The sequence below is a fragment of the Rhynchophorus ferrugineus genome, unplaced genomic scaffold, assembly GCF_030347505.1.
Source record: "Rhynchophorus ferrugineus isolate W39M unplaced genomic scaffold, kcgeb_rfMv2 rfM2, whole genome shotgun sequence".
NCBI classification, from domain to species: Eukaryota; Metazoa; Arthropoda; class Insecta; order Coleoptera; family Curculionidae; genus Rhynchophorus; species Rhynchophorus ferrugineus.
The window spans coordinates 88,329,594-88,347,764 of NW_027472581.1; the positions used below are offsets into that span (position 1 = coordinate 88,329,594).

An 18,171-nucleotide genomic window follows, 5' to 3' on the forward strand; every position below is an offset into this window, starting at 1 on the left:
TCCGTTATGTTGTTTTTTTGTTGTTTATGGGGTGTTTTTGAGATTGGAGAAATCTGGAACTAAACAGGTCATTCATCGATTATTATAACTTTATTATAATTTTGCCAAAATTACTTTTTTTTACTCAACATAATTTCCTTCAAGGTTGACACAGTGATTATAGCGATCCTCCATTTCTTCGATACCACTTTTGTAGTACGATTAGTCCTTTGCTTCAGAATAGGCCTCAGTGTCGGCGATCACCTCTTAATTCGACGAAAGTTTCTTGTGTTTTTGGTACATGCCCTCTTTCGAAATTTGCGAGATCACAGATTTCAGCGATCGCTTGTTTTAATTGTCACCATTGTTGTAAGACATAACGTGAAAATAAATAATAACCAGGCAGTGTTGGCAATATGCAATAAGATCTACTATATTGCATGGTGTTCACTTCATTTTTCTATCTCCTTTAATTACTTAACCAAAATATAAATGCAAATGTAAAATGTATAATATGAATATGTATTTTTGAAGCTGCATAAGTTTACCTCGCAAAAGCCACACGCTAGATCTTTGATCAGAAATTAGTTAAAGGAGATAATAATATTTAATTATAGTTGGGGAAACTAGGAGGGTAAGCAACAAGGAATATTTTCTTTCATCTGGTCAATTTTAACAATCAGGGTCACATAAAACCGCAGACCCTTCTCGAAATCTCTTTGAACTTAAACTTGGAAACTACGGCCCTGCCCAAGTTACCCGAAGACCTAAAAGTACATTTTCGTTCCTCTATGATGGTGGTTTAAAATAAACTAAATATGATCTTTATCTATGATTTTTATATATGAATTTTTCAGAAGTAGTCGCTGTGTACTTAGATTGATTGATTGAATAGAATTGAGTATTGATGAAGAATTAATATACTACTGTGAAGATAAGAAATAACATTGACGATATGCGGTAATACTTATGAACAATGCTTTTAAAATAGATTTTAAGAAAAGAAGAATTTGATTAAACTATCTTTTATATAACAGGTAATTTGAAAAGTCCTCAGCCTACCAAAATAAACACATTTTTTGGCAAATTATTTTTTTATTCAACACACACTGATTATAGCGACCCTCCAACTTTGTCAATTAATCTGATTGATTGATTTTTGCCATCATTTTAACTGCTTGTGACACGGTGCGTTGTCTTGGTGAAGCAGCACTTTCTTTTTCTTTATATGCGGCCGTTTTTCGGCTATTTCGTCCTTCAAACGTTCCATTAACGCTGTGTAATAGTCGCTGTTGATGGTCCTTCCTTTTTTAGATAGCCAATGAAAATCATTCCATCCGCATCCGAAAATACAGACGCCATAACCTTGCCAGCCGACTGTTGCGTTTTCCCACGCTTTGGAGTGGGTTCATCGTGTGCAGTCCACTCGGATGACTGTCGAATGGACTTCGGAGTGAAATTATGGAGCCACGTTTCATCCACTCTCACATATTGACGCAAAATCTCGGGTTTATTACGCTTGATCATCTTCAAACACTGGTCCGAATCATCAACTCGTCGTTGTTTTTGGTCAAAAGTGGGTTCGCGCGGCACCCACTTTGCACAGAGCTTTTTCATACCTAAATATTCGTGAATGATATAATGTTAAAGTGAGTGACTTAATGTATTAATTGATATTATTTAAATTTAAGCAGTGATGTTTAAGATTTTATATTACTTGTGGTTATTCTCTAGATGTTGGAAATATTAGAGATTTACGGTAGTTATGTTTTAATAATTAAGAAAACTGTGCTCAAATAAAATTATATTTTACATTATTTGTAGGAATAACAAATTAATGGGTCCGTTTTGGCGGAAGGTATATTCAGGTGTGAAAGAACAACACAATAACATATACACAAAATTTTCATCCTAATATAGATTAACACAATTTCAGAATAACAAGAATCATCTATGATCTGTTTACAAGGTATTTAGAATTTTGCAAACAGCTTTTCCAGATTCATAATATCAATATCAGTCAATCCATTTTTAATTTTAAGTATTTCAATTAATTAAATATTTGGTGAACGCAGAACAGATAAGAAAAAACAGATAAAAAAAGGTAAAGAAAATAAGCCTTAAATTTATTAATTTTTGATATTTAGTTTAGGCAGAATATGTAAACAAAGATAAAAGCTATATAAATACACAAATGAATTAATGAGCATATGCAGATAAAGTAAAACTAACACATGGAACAAGCAGAATAAATTATGAAATATAAACAGTAATTTGGTAAATATTTTAAACCGCTGATAAATAATAAGATGTTTAGCAATTAATGCATTAAACTATGTATCTATATGACAATTTATTCTCTGAATCTTTATAATAAATAATTTTACTTGTTTACCTATATAGTTAAAGGTTTTGAGAAATCTATAGTTCATTTAGTGATTATAAATATATTACTTTAAACAAAATTCATATTTCATCATTCGTATAATGTAAAATGTACATATATGTATTTAATTCATTTAATTCATTTAATATGTCGTGTTTAAAATTAGAACATAAAACTAAATAAAAGTCATATATACTTATATTTGATGCTGTGAAGGTGTTGCAGTTTTGAAAATAATCTTTCTATTGATATTCTTACTTTTGTTATAATGTTCAATGATGTAATAATTTAAACTAATTACTATTCTGTTGATTAATTAAATTTAATTAAATGCTATTTAAATGACGTCAATCAGTGTTAGTTCTTGAGAGAGTTTGCATGTATACAGACATTTGTAACTTTAATTCAAGTTATATAGTTATAAAAACAAATTTTAGTAATATCAACATATCATTTTTAAGTTATTTTCTTTACGATCTCCAGTAATAACATATAACATTATTGTTGATAGTATAACATTAAGATATATAATCTGATATATAAATCCATAACAAAGCATATCACTATATTATTATATTGCAATATTTATGTTATTATACCATAAGGAAACATCAGAATATAATATGAAACTGAAACTGATATCTACAACGGAACAAATAGGGTAGCATTAGTGTAAATTATTTAGGAAGCAACCCCTGAAGAACTATTATCATAATTACACGAAATAGTTGAAACTGTTGGCAATGATACTGCGCCCAAACATTCCAAATATCTTGTTATATCTGTGCCTATCGGGACCTGGCCTGTCATTACCGCCGAGGGAGTTGTTATCCTCTATTAGTCAGTGGGTTTGCCGTAAATTATTTGCCATTAGTAGATTTTGTTACAATCATGGATTCTTCATTTATATGATATTCGGAATATTTCATTATTTATTATAGGCTATTATTTAATAAGTTCTCAGTTGTTTTACTTGTTTCTTGGTTAATAGATTCGAGAGACGTCATTTTTCCATTCGAGTGATGAGCATCAACGATTTTCATTATTAACCGACCTCGAAAAAGGAGGAGGTTCTATGCTTGACTGTACATATATTTTTGAATATATTTTCACCGATTTCTCGGTCAGTTCTGGGCCGATTTTAAAAATTCCTCTTTTATTCGAAAGAATACCTTTCCGAGGTGGTCCCATTGAACCAAACTAGGATCTGTTGGGGAAAATCGAGGGAAATGCTCAAATTTTAAAGGCACGTATAATGTTTTCACTTATTTTTTATCTATAATCATCAGATATTTGGGTATAATATTTTTGCTGAGCTGATATGATGAAAAATCGGAAGTCGTATAGTGCCGAAGCCCTTCAGTTTGCATTTTAGGCACAAACTGCAGCATATATAACATCGTAAAAACACTCTTGCTGCTATACCGTAATGGTTAAAGCGTTTAGCTCTCTAACTGAGATTGCGGGTTCGATTCCCGGCGGGGACAAACGCAACTTTTTGTTATTTAGTTAGAACATTTGTCAAATCACTCACACTAGGTAACGACTCGAGGGCTTAAGCTGCTACCTAATTTCAATCATTGTTTCTTTATTCTGATATTTCTCATACGGACTGCACCTTTACTTGCCCTACCAATTGTAATATTAAATAAGATAACTGCGTAATTTATTGAGTAAATATCTGATACTAAAAAGAGAAAAATAAAATATTTATAAGAAAAAAATTGAACTGACTGCAAAAAATAGCAATGTCTGGAAGTTCCATTAGGCCTCTTCGAGGGTTATCTTTACACCACGTATATCTTGTGCCCCGTGAGAGTGTATGAAGAGATGTCTTACATCCCTAAAAAAGCTGCAGGTTCCTAATTCTTTTACGTATACTTTCCAGACTAACAATTTTCTCTGAAATAATTTTATTAAATTATGTTTATATTGATAAAATAGTTTGTATACTCACTATTCTTATACATTTCGGATATTTGATCTCGAGTAGAGCTAATATCAAGGTGGTCTAAATTCGTCGCCAACTTCGTATGTAGACTTGTTTTCTTGGTTGAATCTAACATATTGTTCTTCATTTTGTAAGCGATGTTAGTCACAGTACCCTTACTAATATTCAACGCATCAGCAACATGCTAATAAACATTTTCAATAAAATTGCGGCAACTTATAATATTTAATATCATCAACATATACCTTTCTAACAGAATTTCCGGAGACCTCCATTATCTCGTTCCTTTTCGTAATAACTAATTAAAGATGCAATCATTTTGTGATCCTGACTATCTATTGCTTTCAGCATTTTCAAAGAAAGTAATATGATCTATTCAGCTCAGTGAAGTTATTAGTAAAACACAGGGTACGTTAAAAGCAATGCCATAGATTTTAACCCCAATTATTAACCCCTTATTAGTGGTAATTTACTAGATTGTTACAATCAATTGTACAAAAGACATTTCGAAGAAAATTCAAATAATATGGCATTAAATATATGTAGTTAATATCATATTTAAAGCAATTTCCATTACGATTTCTGATTGGTGATTCACGTCTGTCATTATATGCAGCCTTTAGCGTCCCATTAACACGCACTGCTGATTTTAGAACCAGACAGGAAGTGGCAATAATTCGAATATAGTCAATGTCGTATGCTAACGATTCTCTGGATGGCCGGTCAAATTTTGCATATAGATGATGTGTTTATCGGAAATGTAAAAACGAATGGTCCGGAGAGGAGCCATAACGATCGGGGACTACGTCCTCTTAAAATGAATCCATTCGAATAGAAACGAATTAAATTTTATTTTGACTCGTTCGTTTTAACTAGATTTATATTCTTCGTTTGCGGTCGTTAAAAGTTTCATTACAACATTGTTTCCGATGGAGAGTATTTACATAATAATTAAGTTATTGGGGGCAAGAAATTTAAGTAATTTTATATTTTATTACACTTTTTAAAACTTTCAATCTACCTATTAAATAAATAAGAATCAGTAAAGTTGAATAGAGCTAGTGGGACTCAGAGCTAGATCTTACAATATTTTTAATAGATACGAAGTGAGGTTAAGTTTGCTTTTTGACTTTTAATTACTTACCAGACACATATTTTGAATATTTGTAGATAAAGAGCGTTTCATTTATCAAATTAGATTAATTATGGGGATGTTCTGCAAGTAGTAACATAAATGAAATACAAATTTTTCAGAACAAAGTCCTGAGAGGTATTGTTGGTGCACTCTAATACTATAGGACTGATTACCTACATCGAGACCTTCAGACACCCACAGTCAGTCAAGAAATCAAGAGAATTGCAAGGGGGCATGAGGAAAGACTTCATTCTCATACGAATATTGAAATATTACAACTTTTGGATACCACCAGAGCAGGACACAGACTCAAAAGGATCAAACCATTTGACCTTGTGTAGTGTTGTGTAGTGAGGTGCATATATTAAAAAATTCAGCAGTGACATGTATAAACATTATTCTACCAGAGACTGAGTTAGGGCCGATGTGTTCTAGTTATATAACTAGATTTAAGTTAGCATAAAGACAAATTGTAGGCTAGACGGACACGACTAGTAATAATGTATTAATTAAATAATATAATAGAAAATATATTTATCAACTTAATACCCTTTTATTGACTTAATACTAGCGTTTATCGACTGTTTAATACTTGACTAATTTTATCACCAAATATTTCAATCGGCTACTTTCAGTCGCTATTTTCGGTCTGACCACTTTTTAATTAATACTAAAGACTATATGTAAATATATTGTTTTATGTTTTATTTGTAGTGTAATGAAAAAAACGTATATAACAATGTATGTTAATATAACAGTATTTATTCACTCTACTATTAAATATTATTTAATAATGAAATGGAGCTCAAAGAACAATATTTTGATTCATAAACATTTTAGTGATTTTAACAGCATTTTTGTTGTTAATTTGCTTGGCCACTATTAGTTCTTTTTAAATGACTTGAATGACTTTTGACTGAAATAATAATTTCCATTTTCAGTCAAATACTCTTTGACCAACGCTGCTTAATACATTTAGTCGAGAGTTTTCATAATTTTTTATTCCTTCTAAATAACAGGGTTTCTCAGGGCACTCAAAATCGCTGTTTGTTTCAGTCTACCTTCTAATTCGACTTTAAAAACCTTCTAATTGGACCCCTAATTGAATTGTGGAAACAGGCGGCTAAATCCGCAGAATATGGTCTATGAAGTAGTTTGTATTCCAATGTATGTAATTATTATAAGGTACTTGCATCGCAAGAAAGATGCCGAACGAAATACCATTAAAGCAGGCTTGGTTGGCGCAGTGATAAAGGCGACAGGACGGTCCACCTACTGTTGCGGCAGTCGCAGGTTCGAATACTGCTGAGGCATGGTCGTAAATTTATATTTTCGATTGTCCTAGGCAATAGTGTAAAATCCGACAAGGAAAATGATCCCAGTCACACCACTAACCAGACTGGGTGAGACCGGATATCTTCTGGGATGATTTTGTAAGTTGGTCATTCGCTAGTCGGTAGGCTGAACGCCGAGGATCGTAGTTCCGAGCCCACATTTAACTGTAGGTCTAGTCCAGATAAACCCTCGTTGGTAAAAAGAAGACTTTAAAATATATAAGAAAAAACATCATTGAAATTGATGATGCGAACTCCCCCGATTATTGAATAAGCTTGGTTGTCAGCTGTCTGTTTTCTCAATTGAGAGTAGCAGCAATTGATGTATTTAAAGTTACAGCGAGAGAAATTTAAAAACTGGCTTTTGCAGTTATATTCATGTTAACGAGGTTTTCTTGATTACAAATTTGAGAACATATATTTTTCCATTTTTCTGCGATTGTAGATGCCTGAATTTAAAAGTTCAGGCATATACCTTTTAGACGAATATCAATATGAATTGAAAAGAAAACGTAAGACAGAAACACAGTAAAGGAGGATAAAAGAACTAAGTGTAAAAAAGTACGTGTGCTCTCCAATGAAAACTAAATACTTTACTAGAATATAAAATTATTAATTAGTTAAAACCTAATCAACGGTTTCGAGTGCCTTGAGCTCTACTTCGCAGGTGCTGTTGGTAAGAGTTCAATGTAAATCTAACAAAACAACTCTAACCTACAAACCACTGTCTGTCACTTAACTGTAGTTTAAGTCCCGCAATAATATATGCATTGGATGTACTATAATCTTAAAATAAATAATCTTTGAGGCTAAAATAAATTGAAGGTCAAAGTAGATTCGGCAACATTGCAACGTCTTAAATGTTGATGACGTGAATACAATGTTATTTTGGAGGGGCTATTTATTAATCATTCTGTAGCATTTCTTGTACGTAAGGTTCAAACCGTGATAAAAGATAATATTTTAGTATTGACAATTTCCCGCTGATTTAAATCATTTCAGGCACACCTTCGCAACTCTTACACCTTTATGTAAATAGATACAAATAATAAAAACTCCAACTCCAACGTAATAAACTGTTTCGACATTGTAGACGGCTACGTAACAGTTATTTTTTATCAACACACAGTCACAGTGGAAGTAGGTGTAGTAAAACCCAATTGTCGGAAAAGTCGAGATAAAAAGTCGAGTCGATTCGTCGAGTGGTGACGTGGAATGCAATAAAAGGAAGTCGCTATTTGCGTATTCAGCGTAACGATGGATTCGAATTTAATAAAGGTGCCGTCCGATTACAAATATTGTCTTTACGATTCGATCTTTATTACTTTGTTCCAATATATCGGTTTAATATTTTACTGCTGCCGTTCTTTTTCCTCCCTTTGTTGCGGCTAAATTTAAATTGGAGCCGATGAATTTAAATGAAGCGAACTCGGAATAAGAAAAAGCTATTAAATGGTTTTGTATAAGGAGTACATTTTTTGAATATTCTTAAAGATTGCTCTTATTGTTAAGTCTACAGTATTAAATAAAATTTTAAAATAGTATTATTTATTGTATTTTTGGATCAATAATATTGATAACATAGTTTCGTAACAAAAACATTGTTTCACGTGATTTTTATGTATTCTGGTATACTGAAAACGACAATAATATGGGAAGAATTCTAGGGCGTCATATATATCTGTTACCTTACATGTAGACCTGCCTTGGGTACGGATTGCACTGTGATTTTACTTGTTTTCCATCTGTTTTGAATGGTGTTACAAGTGAGATATAAATAAAAATAGACGTCAGAATGATTTCTACCTGTTTTTACTATCAGTGCCGTTTTGTATTGCCGTCTTGTCGGGTAAACACTATAGTTTTTAAAGTAAATTAATAGTTCTTCTTTCGCGTTTAAAAGCCATTCCTGTTTGATTACTCGTTTACACTGCAGCCCTAGCCACTGAGATAAAAAATGAATCAACTGAAATGTTACAAGAGCTGAATATTATCTGTATTGTAATAGTAACTGTTATTATCAATACTACCATATTGCCAGTGAAAATTGTTTGCTTAGATACGTTTAAAATTACATTTATTTATTGTGTAAGTAGCTGCTTTGTAATTCTCCTTGTTTAGAATGTTAAATTGTTTTATATTGTTTAAATTAATTATAACTAAATTGTATTGTTTATTTGCATTATTACATTTTTTGGAAAGTGACAATATTCAGTGAAAGTGAAAGGCTACAATATTCAGCAAAGTTTCTAGAAAGAGAACCATACTATAGTCGTTCTAATAAAACAGTCCTTCCAAAGTCTAGAAGTGGATTTTTTTCTTTTTATTTTGTCCTAGTTAAAAAGAGGCAGAATGCTGTCTAAATGGCGGACCAGTAACGGAATCGGTCTAGAAAAATCTATTCGTGTTGTTACTGGTCGACACTGTTGTCAAATGTCTACATATTTCCTCAAAATATTATTAACAATAATTTAATGTAAACCAAAATTCTAAGTGAATGCGGCAACATTGCGACGTACTGACGATCAGTTTTGTTGGATATACTATACATCATGGTAATATCATTGCTTTATATAACACTGGCAGAAAACAAAATTGCCATTATAATTTTTTTTCATACACCTGATTTGGTGACGTTTGATTTTTAGTTACCCCTTCTAGTCAAAAAGTAAAAATTGTGTGGACTGCAAAAATCAATAAACTGATATCGTTGTTATTTCCTGCTTTTACAAACAGCTGTAGTATCTATTATAAATTATACATTCAAATGGCGTCCAAATAAAGTAATAATCTAAAGAAGTAAAGATAATAGTATCAACCTATCAATCTATCTATCAAATATAAGTATCAATAATAGAATGTGACGATCAGTAACAAGGCGGAGATCGTCGAAACCCAATAAAACGGACGACGTTTAACCTCAACCCCCCACGAAAATTATGCAGTAATTTCACTTTGGCTCTATATTCGCATTAACATGAACTTCCGGCGTCGGCAGAGCACGAGAGAGCCTCCCCAATGGATCAGCATATTTATGAGTTATCGATCCCTCATAAAACTAAAACTAACGCCAAACTTATAACCGAGAAGAAGAAAGAGAGGAAGAAGGAGCCGTCCATCGACTCCACCTTAATCCATAATTCGTAAAAATCGAGGCATCGCACGTGGTGATCCGGAAATCTGGATCGCGTAGACGATTCGAGACCCCAGCGATCTTATTTTATGCCGGCCGTGAGGGCGGCGAAGGGGGAGGGCTGTGCACTCGTTCACCCGTCGGTCGTTAAGTCCTAACCCCCCGGCGTGATGTGTTGTCGACTGTCATTTCCAGAAACAGAACGGAATCGCTTTCTTTCGTAATTTCGGACGGAAAAGGGAATGGTTGATCAATTTGCACACAAGTTATTCTTTTTATTGTTATCCCGTCTCCGTGCATATCGGGGGTGGATTCTGTTTAGAGTATTCGTTTTCGCTCGGGAATTTATCGTCCATTCAGCTTAAAAAAAGGATCGTGTTTAAAAAAATACTGTGTGCCTTCAAAATGTAAATTCTATGAAAATATATCCAGAATTTATCCATAATCCTTGATGATGATAGAAGGTCATCTTGTAAAAGTGATTCTTGAGGACCTAGATTGGTATGGCATGTCTCTTGATAATATTATGACAATTAAAGTGGTTGCGGCGGTTAATCCCACAGAGAAAATAAATATGTAACTTTATAGGTCATTTTAGAGAAACGTTTCGCGAACTTTAACATCTAGATGTCACTACTATAAGGAACGATCCATCCGCCTGTTGGAACCGCGTCGCCGTCTCAAGGTTACGCTCTGAATGGTTCCCTGTTTCTAGACCACGTTATGCGAATTCAGCAGCTAGATTATAGGCTTCATTTATATTCTTGTTTTGATGCTTTGAGTATCGTCGCCACGGAAGGAATACGTTTTGGCGGCATACTATTTTGTATTAGTTTAGAATAATCCGTTGACCAGTCTAGAGATTTTATTTTAATTAATGATCTTTTGGTGAATTCCTTGATAATACAAAATTTATCGTTGACACTACTTTTAACTTATTATTTGTTTGAATCGCTATGCTAGAAGCCGCGAAGGCCTTTCATTGGTCCATTTCATTTCTATGGTAGTAAGAAGTAAGGAATAGTGTTTTTAAGGTTTTTGAACGATTTCTTGATGAAATTATAATAAAAATTAATTCGTTTTAATGCACATTCGTTCTAAGAAGCGTTAGAGGATGTGTAGTAAACATAACAGTGGGACATCGTTTTCCTTTTAAGAAGTTTCTGACTCTTATTTAAAAATAGATAGGTGATGTAAAAAAAACTTGTATTAAGCATGTGTGGTGTTTGACTCAGCATCGTTTTTACCTGGTATGTTATGAAATTATATCATTACATACATATATTGCTTTTTTAGAAAGTTTATCTGTTTTAAATAAATATATCTGTTTAAATATGGACCAAAGTATAAATCCAAAATGTGTTCAAATGGATTAATCTCAAAAAATTGCAGGCAAATGTGACTAGATTGTACTGATTGGTATCGCAAAGTCAATCAGCATTTGAATAGTGTCAAAGTGCATTGCGTTTCAAAAATGTGCTCGTTAAATTAGTAGCAATTTCTTTAAGGGGTTGGGGTAAAGGTTTAAGGGGTATTTATTTTGGCTATTAACTAAGACTGTTTGAGTTTTTGTTAACTAAAGAAAAGAATTTGATATATGACCAAAAAGTGATATAATATATACATATATGTATTATAATGTAATTGAAATATATATATATATATATATATATATATATATATATATATATATATTTAGTCTCATTTAGAATATTTATATATAATGTTTTTGCAATGAGTTACATTAAACACAAATAAATAGATTTATGTTTTTGTGATATGTTAGTGTAGCAGACATTCTGGTCTGAACAGCAAACTTAATTAGTCCCTCGATACAGAATAAATTAAATTAAAAAACAAACAACCCCAAGTACTTATCTTGAATATATATTATGATTAGAATAATAGGCAGCATACCCTGCAGAGCATTTAACATAGTAATAATTCCAGAGAAGCCACTAATTTGTTCTTCTTTTCCACATTTTTAAATAAATTTGACCGAGAATATTCCATTATATTCACAGGTTCTTTGTTTTCATTTTGAGATTAATTCATAGTTAGACTCAAATTAATCATTTAAACTTCAAACTTCTCTTTTTAACATATCAGTAATAAATAATTTATTTTAATCTGACCTATCCTCCAGACATTTGTCTTGTGACATTCTTATAACAAGTAATTAAGTTATGTGATTGAGTTACTTAACAAGACAAAGTTAAAATATGATTTGAAGCTATTTGAAGATATACTCAACAACTGAATCAACCTTTTTAAAAGTCAATTATGAAGTTTATAGTCAATGTAAATCATTCAAAGGCTATATGAGTTAACACTTCTCGGCCATGTTTGATAGTTGTTAAAATAAAAGAATAATCAGGTTATGAACGCGAAAACCGCAATGAAAAGGGCATGACATATCTGGAGATATTCAATTTAAAGTTCAAATTATTTAAAATAAAGTACCCAATGAATTAGTTTACAATATGACAAACCTATCCTAATGAAAGATTGGGAAAAGCCGTTGCTAGTAGAGAATAAAATAACTTTTTCTTATTATAAAACTTTAAAGTTATAAGAATGTCTTTAAACTTATTCGTACATAAATACATCATTTGTATTTTTCTTTTCTTTAGATAAATATGATTCATCGGAAATAATATTTATTCCGATTTGCTAATCTAAGTTTTGTTTGAATCGTTTGTATAATTAACTTTCCATTACAGAAAACGTAAAGCAAAATTATAACTCATCAAAGTAATATATGTTTTTAGTAAAACAGAGTTAAATAGTAAAATATTTTTAATTTGTTTTGCAAATAATTAAATTACTGTACTAAATTTATTTTCTAACATTTAGGTACGTTAATTAAAATCATAATTAAATTTGCCTCCGCTGCCTATCTCCATAGCTTTATAACAAAATGTTTTAATTTAATTACCATCAGACGTTATCGACATTGAAAGCTCTGGAGCTTGCCAAATGGAAACTAGACCAGGCGCTCGTGAGGGATAAATAAAATCTGCATAAATAGGACTTGGCATAAAAATGTATTTCGAAAGCGATGCTTTTAAGAAAAAGTCTAAGTAATGAAATTCCAAACAGCCTCATATATCTTCATATGTGCCTCCAGTATGCTTCTGTATGTAAATAAATTACAAGTAATCGGGGAAATGGCTCTAAACCAAATAAAGGGACTGGGTAATCCTATAACTTTCTTATGACATTTCCACACTCTGGAGATTAACTGTCGCTGCTCTTTATATATTTGTTCTGGGATCTGGTAATCATTTTAATAATTCATTAGAAAAACATGGGGATGTGGCTCAAAACACATGATTATTTACTAAGTTGGATAATAATTCTCTTGTCTATTTAATTACATTATATTTTTTGTTTGTTGTATTTATTCTTTCCCTGACATGGAGAGTAAAAGTCAACTAGAGCAGTGCATATTATATTCAACTATAATTTATTAAAAATAACAGTGAGTTCACGTCATCAGGATATTTAATAGATTTGCAAAATTAATTTAAAGTGACACAATGCTGTCTGATAAGTTCGATCATATAAACGAACCAGCCTGCAAAGTTAGTCCGGTTGTCAAATGATTGCAAAATTCTTTAATATATTAATTAATATACCTAGAGGTTATAAACCGGCAAACCTTTAAACGCTTTACTTGTATTAATAAATTTCAAATCGTTGCTTATTGTTATTCAGATTGAATATTCCGAAAGTTAACAAAAGACTTTTATTGAAAATATTTTTTAGCCTGTTGCGGATATACTGAATATTTGTATAAAGACTGTCACTGAAGTATTTCAAAAAATACAAAATATAATCTTGTATTTATCGAAGAGAAACCGTCCTCATAGAAAGTGGGTGATGAATCAAGATCAGCTTGATGTTAGCTCATTCAGAGATCACATATACTAACAGTATAAAACCAGTTCGTAATGTTTTCAGTAAAACACAATTTAATACAATTATTTTAGAAAAAAACTATTACTTTGAAAAGTATATATGGATACTTTTATTAACAGTTTTTTGCAGATATATTGTGCTTCATGATTTGGATGAACTTGATTAGACACATCGACGAAGAATTGGACAAGTGATGCCATCGTGAATAAATATTAGATAGATTAGAAGCTAACAGGTTAGTTATTCACTTGAATGAGACTTTCTGGATATGGGATTACGATTCAATGCTGACAAGCTTATTAATAATAACTACTAAACATAATTTTATAAAGGAAAATGTTCACAGGCAGTAAAATAAGAAACTCAGGAGAAAGTCAGAGGTATAAAAATGATTGAACGAGGAAACACAAGAACGAGGGTACAAGCACTGAATGTGAAAAGGTAAATATGCTTTCTAATGAATTTAAGATAAATTACTAGGATATACAATTGATTATCAGGTAGATTAGGCCTTTAGGGGATACCACTACATAAAAAACGTGTTTAGAAATCTCACAGATGGTATGGAAAAAGAGTTTCATGTAAAATAATAAATAACTTTCATGTACAAACTTTGTATAATTATGACAGTATAATTAAAAGTAGTTTAAGTCCTTTGTATTATATTTGATAATTTTATTTAAATGTCATTGTTTTATTTAGACTAGTATTTTTTATGTCAGTGTCGGAATAAACCAAAACTTAAATTTGATTCGGCAACATTGCATTTTAAATTTTCGTGACGTGCATTGGTCACTTTATTGGACTGTAGTTTTAAGTCACTATTATTTATATATCTATTGCATTAGAAGATGAAATATTTAAATGAATGAAATAAGAAAAAAAAACAACTGATACATGCTGAATATACGAACAATCATCCAAATATCAATAGTTCAACCAATATATCATACCGTGGAAAAGAGCAAAACACGAAGAACTATTTCCACACGCACCCAATTTCCACAATACGTACCGCTTATCAAAGAATTGCGCTTTCCTCTGAGAAACTTTTACGATATTTTATTATCAGGCCAATAAATTTCCGGATAAAATATTCATTTAATACCGAACTAGAATTCCGAAACGTATCCCCTTTCGTCCGTATTGGTGAAAATAAACTTTCGTTCTATTTTAACATTTTTATATAATACAACGCTTCGGGGCTGCTTCGTGTGCTTCAAACATACCCCGAAAAGTATCCTGCGAGCGAAAATGTAATCCACGTTTGTTTTGTTAAAGTTCTTCGAAATTTTTTGTTATCATATGTATCTATTTGTACGAGTATTATAGAAAAAATAGAAATTCGTCTGGTGATATAGGCGACCTTGCGGAAATGATTTGTTCGCAACGTGTGATTGGCTTGTTTAAATTGTGCGAACGCAATCATTTTTAGAGTTGTTGTTGGAAGTGAAAACAGAAAAAATAGAGGGAAATATTTATTACGCTTTGCGCATAATTTCTGTTACATTAATTGTTACTAAGATATTGATCAATATAAAAATTGATTGGAATGGACACTGATGGTAAACTATTTTGTATACCTAAACTTGTACAGATAGGAGAAATCTTTCAAAGTAAATATTATATTATCTGGATTATACACAATACAAATGTATCATCATAGTATGTATATTACAGACATTTTAGTGAGGAATTCAGAACTAGCCTACCCTACCTTTTTTCACGGACGAAGGTAAATGCCTACCCAACATTGCTTTCCCTAGTTACATATACAATTATCTATCTATTATATGCGTATTATATGTATATATTGTTTTTTTACAGGCAGTAAACCTATTTATTATTAAGGTATAGCATTATATATTAAGTAATAGCAGTGAAAATATTAGTTTGGGTACCAGCTATTCCATATTTAGATAATTAGAAAATATTTGTTACAGTGTCATCCATTAAAAATTCAATTTCTGCTTTAAGGGGATCTATTTCTATCTATCTATTATATCTGTTTGAAGAATTAACCAATATTTTTTAGAAACCTTTTTTTGGATCTTTTAGAGTGCAAGTGCAGCAAATATATATTAGTACATTATAAAAAACATTTAAAATGCTCATCATCAAAGCATTTTTTTCATATCATTCTCAGTTCTTTGATTATACTTTTTGTAGATTTTTAAGCTATTTTGACTACTTGATTTTGTCATCACTATAACATATTAGTTCTTTTGAGAAATATTAAAAAAACATACCATAGGCTTTCAAGACAAAATTTTAAAAATTACTGTTAGGTATTAATAAAACTAGAAGAACAGTGGAGAATGGGGAATTAGTTTTCAATACAACAAAGCAAAAAGGCAGAACTCTAATATATCCCATAAGATTGATAGCACCAAAGAAATATGAAAAATTGAAAAGGCGTTATAGAAGAATAGTTTTATAAATTGCTTGGAGTACTGACCTCTATAAACTTTTTTTCCCGTTTATACTTATTTACTCATATATCTTTATTCTTATTATATTAGTGTACTTATTTTTGTTTATACATTTTATATATTTGTATTAGTTACATTTATGTATATTTTTCATTTAGATTTTTATTCGATTTTATTTTAATAAATTGAATAAAAAACTTTCGGTTTTCATTTGAAAACTATTGGTCTGTAAATATTGATATAATAGGGTAGTCACGTGTAATGACACAGGTTTATATTTTTCTACAGGTCCCTATATAACTAATTCAGAACTAACCAATTCAATGTCGCATTCTCATCGCCCCTACTGAATGAATCCGGAAGATATTGGATAAAACATAAATTTAATATTTTTAATTACATAATTATACATGAAGAAATTTTTTATTGTTCAAAATTCAATTCAAGTTAATTATAATTAATTGAGAGTGCGTTCACGCCTTTCTGCCAGATGTCTATAAAATCTACTAGATTAATTTTGTAAAAATATAGCAGCAGTTTCAAAGTTCTCTTTTGATTGAACTTAATTAAAGTCCAATCATGGCAAAACAGGAAACGGAAAAGAATAACTCAGATTATTCCTGTCATTGCTTTGGTAAAAGATAGTAACGAAAGACTATGTGTAAAATAGAAAGATCAAAATGTCGTATATATTTTGTCCAGTTTTGATACTGTTGAACGTTGTGTAAACGTTAATAGGTAATCAAAGACAGAGAAGGTTAAACTAGCTGTGAAACATGATTGGTTAGATTTCTAAATATATCATTTGTTTTGGAGGTGGGAAATGGTACTGGCCTCTAATCAATCGTATTTTAGATATGTTCCTAGTGCTGGGATCATTGCATTGAATTATTTACATCCCTGTAAATAAAGAAGAAATAATGGGTTTGTTTTCCTTTATATTCCTTCCTACAATTTTATACGTTTTCTTCAATTTATTTAATCATATTTAATTGGGTCACAGAATCACCAGTGTCATAGAAAAATCACTAGAAGAAAATAAACAAATTTTAATTTATATATATCTGCAATATTTGTAGATAAAGTGGGCATGATGATTTAAAGCCTAAGACTGAAAAGCTCTTTGATAAATATTCAAACATTTTGGAATTTTATATATATGATCCATATATCAGAGTTGAACAAGAAGATACCGATTCCAATTTTAGGAATATACAAGCAAGTGTACTACACGGAAGTGTATTGGTACCATTTCTTTATCTACTATAGAGTCGAGACTCGCCTACATTAAATGAAAATTTAGTTGCTACTTTTGTAGATGATGCTACAAACCTAGTCACTCCAGAAAATAATCGAAAAGTTACAAAGAGCTGTTACCACAACACAATAATTGGCAGATAAATGACACAACAAAATGAATCAAAATATATCAGTATATATTGATTTAACTAATAAAAGTATATATAGATCAACAAGGCGACCCATATAGAAATAGAGCCCTGTATCTTGGCATGAGCCTTAATATTAAACTTTTGCTTAAGCATGTGGCTGATACTCAGAAAGTATGTGAAAAAATCAAGTTGAAATACAAACAATGTACTGACTATTGGGTTATTGATATACAATAAGCTTTTAATTTACTAACAAATCTTGAAACCAGAGTATATATATGGTGTTAAACTCTAGGGTGGTACCAGCAAAAATAATAAATATATTACACAAAGATTTCAAAACAAGGTACAGCGATTTATTGTTGGTATATTCGTAATGTCAATCTGCATAAGGATCTGAGTGTAGAAACTCTCGATAACATTATCAAGGATTATATCCAAAGACATTAACTGAAACTCAATTACTGCTTTAATGGTGGATGGTGGATTAGTCAGAATACTAAAGA

The 18,171-nt window shown here is 31.1% G+C and overlaps 1 protein-coding gene and 1 long non-coding RNA gene across 5 annotated transcripts in view; one reads left to right on the forward strand and one right to left on the reverse strand.

The window, feature by feature from the left end:
• The window catches only part of Fas1 (fasciclin 1 Fas1 domain-containing), a 559,086-nt gene that overhangs the window by 226,205 nt on the left and 314,710 nt on the right, over positions 1-18,171 (reverse strand). The gene's annotated exons all lie outside the window — the stretch shown is intronic.
• LOC143191947 (uncharacterized) lies at positions 8,800-14,571 on the forward strand. The gene is made up of 4 exons (XR_013004679.1): positions 8,800-8,873; positions 13,972-14,077; positions 14,189-14,283; positions 14,343-14,571. It is a non-coding gene; the product is annotated as an uncharacterized LOC143191947 (long non-coding RNA).